General features: G+C 34.6%; 1 long non-coding RNA gene across 1 annotated transcript; it reads right to left on the bottom strand.

Moving 5' to 3' along the window:
* Positions 1–561: 561 nt before the first annotated feature.
* Positions 562–1988, bottom strand: LOC120215473. Its single transcript, XR_005524960.1, has 2 exons — positions 1540–1988; positions 562–1320 (listed from the first exon to the last, which is right to left on the bottom strand). It is a non-coding gene; the product is annotated as an uncharacterized LOC120215473 (long non-coding RNA).
* Positions 1989–4470: the final 2482 nt, after the last annotated feature.

The raw sequence follows: 4470 nt of genomic DNA on the forward strand, positions 1-4470 counted from the left end.
CTTATGTGAGTGATACGGACGTAAACATGGATAACAACCACAACCAAATACACGTAAATGATCATATGAAGGTAGTTTTCCAAATAATTTTTCATATGGCGACATACCTTGGAGAACTTTAGTTGGGAGTCGATTGATCAAATGAACCGCCGAGACAACCGCATAAGACCAAAACTTCAACGGAAACAAAGCTTGAGCTAACAAGGTGGGGAGCCATCAATTACATGTCGATGTTTACGCTCAACAACCCATTTTGTTGTAACGTATACAACAAGTGACTCAATGAACAACACCACTATCTTGAAGATTTTTTTACAACCTCCGATACTCTTCACCCCAATAATTTGAATGGCTTTAATTACAACATTAAATTGAACATGCATTATTCTTTGGAAATGAAGAAAGGCATTCAACGCTTGCGATTTATGACGCAACAAATACACCCATATATGACGAGTGTAAGCATCCACAAATGACACAATATTTGAAGGCATTTGATGACACATGTAGTGGGCTCCAAAGATCTGTACACACTAATTGAAATAAAGTGAAATATTGAGATTGAGACTCTCTAAAAGGTAAGCAATGATTCTTTCCCATTTGACAAGCAACACATAACATTTTATTCATCTCATCTCGAAGAGCAATATTACACTCCTTACTCACCTTCATCGGCACATCATGAGAAGGGTACCTTAAGTCTATAAAAAACATCACAAACAATACTAGATGCATTGGCCAAACTAGCGTGAAAATCCTCCAAACATCAAAAGAGACTAAATTTGAGCTGAGATCATATATACCATCATCTTCACGGCCCTCAAACAAAACAGCCCCATAATCTTCATCACGAACCACACACTTCTGAACATGAAATTCCAAGAAAACACCATTGTCTCTAACAAGCTTAGACACCGAAAGAAGATTCTTAGTAATATTCCAAACATGAAGTAAATAATTTAATTGCAAAGCACGTGACGTAGTGACTAATGAAGATTGACCAACATGTTTAATAAATAAGCCTTTACCATCACCCACAACAAGCTTACCGGCCCCATGAAAATTCGCAGCAGCTTCAACAAGAGTAGTGTGAGCACCATATTTGAATTAAAAAACATCCACTCACTCATGCCCCACGTGAAGCACTAACCCACCATGCCCATGCCTTCACCTTGGCCAAAGAGCTGCCCATACCTTGTTCCCAATGCTGTGCATTTACCCATGCTTATGTTGGTCAATCACTACCAGCAGTCCCATACCGCGATCATGCCGATGCTGTCCCACGAGCACACACCAAGCAGCTCGGTTCCCCATCCACATCTACCAACAAGCAATTATTTTATTATCTTTACATATGTAATGGATATAAAATCCAATGAAACCAACAGTGGGGGGCAAGCAGAAAACAAGAACAGAAAAGGGAAAATAATTGTAACGGGGGGTTCGAAATCCTTACAAAAATACGCTGTAAACTCATCTTCAAGGAATAAGAGATTCCAAAGATAACGAAAAATAAATAGAGAGAAGTCTGGAAATTACCTAGCCGAGGAGTCGACTGCCGGAGTTGAAGCCATCGGGGTGGAGAGACTCGAGCGATAGAGGGTAGCGGTGGCCGTTTGGCTTCGGTCGGGGTCCTTGCATGTAGCCGTAGTGTTTTGGGGTTCCATAACAGTGAAGATAGGAGAGTTTAGGGTCGGGTTAGGCTCATTTTTTGGGTTAGCTCGCCATCGTTAGTGGCGAATGGAGTTCTCGGTCCTGAGTTTTCACTGCGGTTTGGTCGGTTTTAGGGTCTCGATCGAGAGTGGAAAGAAAGGGTAACACATATAGGGCCTTTACAGTGAAGTTATTGGTCATCTAGGATTGTTGGCGGTCGGTCGGAGGCGATCGGAGTAAAAATGGCCACCAATTTACGGCGGCCAGCTTTGGGTCAGAAGGGTTTTTGAAGGTGGTCGTCGTAGAGAGTGAAGGGTATGGAGAGTGGCTGTAAGGATAAAGATGGAAAATGAGTTTAGGGTTAACTTTGAACATAAAATCATAGATATATATATATATGATTGCTTGAAATGATGCCGTATGGGTGTTTAGGGGTTCCTGATTCGCGTGTGGGATATTCATTTTAGGAGCCATTAAATTTTCTATTATCTTATATTTCAGTCTTAATTTAATCTTCCGTGTTTTTTAAATTTTTTTAGTTTATGATCTTTCAATTTTAGTCCTGAAATCTAGTCTTATTTGTTTTTTTATTTGGTCTTTGTATCTTTGCTTATCATATTTTAGTCCTCGAATAGGATCTTTTCTGTTTTTATTTGGTTCTCATATTTTTCACGCATTTTATTTTAGTCCCAAATCTATATTTTCTTCAATTATGTTTGTTTTCAAATGTGCCCTATAATTTGTTTTTTTGTCAATTTAGTCACTTAGTAGACTTATTTTTTCCAATGGGTAACTTATGTTTTGCATGTCTGATTCTGGTTCTCTATTTTTTAGTCCCTAGTTGAGGTGTAATGTATTATATTTGGCTTGTAAAATTTGTAGCATGTATTTTAAGTGATGCATATGTTTTATATTTTATTATTTAAAATTTAGGTGAATGTACAATTTTATGTTTTTTAACTTAAGTACTTTAATTTCTTTATTTACAGTTGTAATGTTTATTTTGTATTTATTATTTAATCTTTATTATTTAAAACCTTAATTTTTTTAATGTTCATTTTAGTAATTATATTTTGTTTGCTTATTTAACGTAATATTTATGCTTAAAAGTATGCACTTGTTAATTTAGTCCAATTTTATTTCCAGCATTGAATATCATTTAATTTTTATCTTTACTTTAGTTTCCATTTATTTGTTCCCAATTAGTATTTTTTTTAATTTTAGCTTTTTCCATGTAAATTTGTTTGTACGTTTAGTTCTAAACATTTCGAATATATTTGAAAGCCTCATTAGCATAACCCAGCTGATTACATAATTGTATTAAGGGCAATGTTTATTTATTTTAAAATATTAAGAAGGGACAGTCTTAAGATAACTAGATGTCTTTTTCCTGATATTTTAAAATAAACAAATATCCCATTACAAAAACCTTTAAAATTTTATTGTATTTAAAATTAATTAATTTTGAGGAGAAAAGGAAATATTCACTATTTTAAACTTATCGAGACAATTCGTCTAAGTTTATTAGGGATTAAGGCTCGGTATTTTTAAATAATTGAATATCCCTTATCTTTTCTAATAATATAATTCAGATTAATGGGTTTATTTTCTTTTTTTTTGAAAGAAATAAAATTTTTAATATTAAGTTCTTAGGAAAAATTATTATATTCCTTTTATTTCAGTTGGAAAGAGAAATATTTGTCCTAAAGTATTTTAGGGAGTATTTTCTCTTCAATTGGAAATATGATAATATTTTCTATTTTTCCTTAGAATTTTTTGTTCTATAATAATGTATGGTTGAATTCAGAATAATAGAATCGTAACTTAAATATTTATTTGAATTCTTAGATTTCTACTATTTCGAGACAATATATAATCGATAGGTACCAATTTTGGGCTTTGTGGGGGTACTTATCCTTCCTCACACGTAACCGACCCCTGAACCCTTTTTATTATTAAAAAAAAATTTTTGGTTACACGTAGACTGGTAAATCTTTTAAAACGATGTTTTCTTAAAAATCTTTTAAAAGAAAATTTTAAGGTATTCGACCTACCAAATTCAAAAGGTCGATGGCGACTCCAAAATATTCTAAAATCCTTTTCAAAGAAAACCCTAAGTTGTACTAAATTTTTCTCCGCCCCTTGGTGAAAATCGGTTACGACAGCTTGGCGACTCCGCTGGGGACGCTAGAAGGTCAAGCCTTAAATCGATTATATATTATCTCTATAGTTAAAAATTGAGAATTCGGTTTTATTTAATTTATGATTCCTTTAATTCCTTTCAATCATTATTTTATATTTTTGTATACTAATGTGTGCATTTGATTGATTTTCATATATTAAAGTCTTGGATTCTCTTTAGTTCATTTTTGTGTGGTTGTTTTTCAAAGGTTTGAGAATTTCTCTTCACACACAATACTTGCATTGCATAACATAAGCTCTATACCCAAGCTTTTCCTTTTAAGTGGGAGTGAAAGCGACGTCTTCGTGAGAATTTATTCTCCATGTCAGACCTAGCAACTAGCTTCCGGGGTTCATATGCTTATGTCTTCATAAGGATTATTCTCCGTGTCAGACATAGGGAAATGTGCCCCCTCGAATTAAACTTGATCCGCTTAAGCTTATAATGGGTGAGGATTGAAGGTCTGGCTCGCCCAAGGGGGCACCGACAAGGACAATTCGAGTACCTTTTTTTCTCATAGAGCCGAAACCATGCATATAGTGAATCGTAGAACGGTCACCCTAGGTGTAGACATATCGAACCTCTGTCCGTCATTAGGTACCCAAACCAAGGTATACACAAAGGAGAAATGTTTC

This window comes from Hibiscus syriacus, unplaced genomic scaffold (assembly GCF_006381635.1).
Source record: "Hibiscus syriacus cultivar Baekdansim isolate YM2019G1 unplaced genomic scaffold, ASM638163v2 tig00110121_pilon, whole genome shotgun sequence".
NCBI lineage: Eukaryota > Viridiplantae > Streptophyta > Magnoliopsida > Malvales > Malvaceae > Hibiscus > Hibiscus syriacus.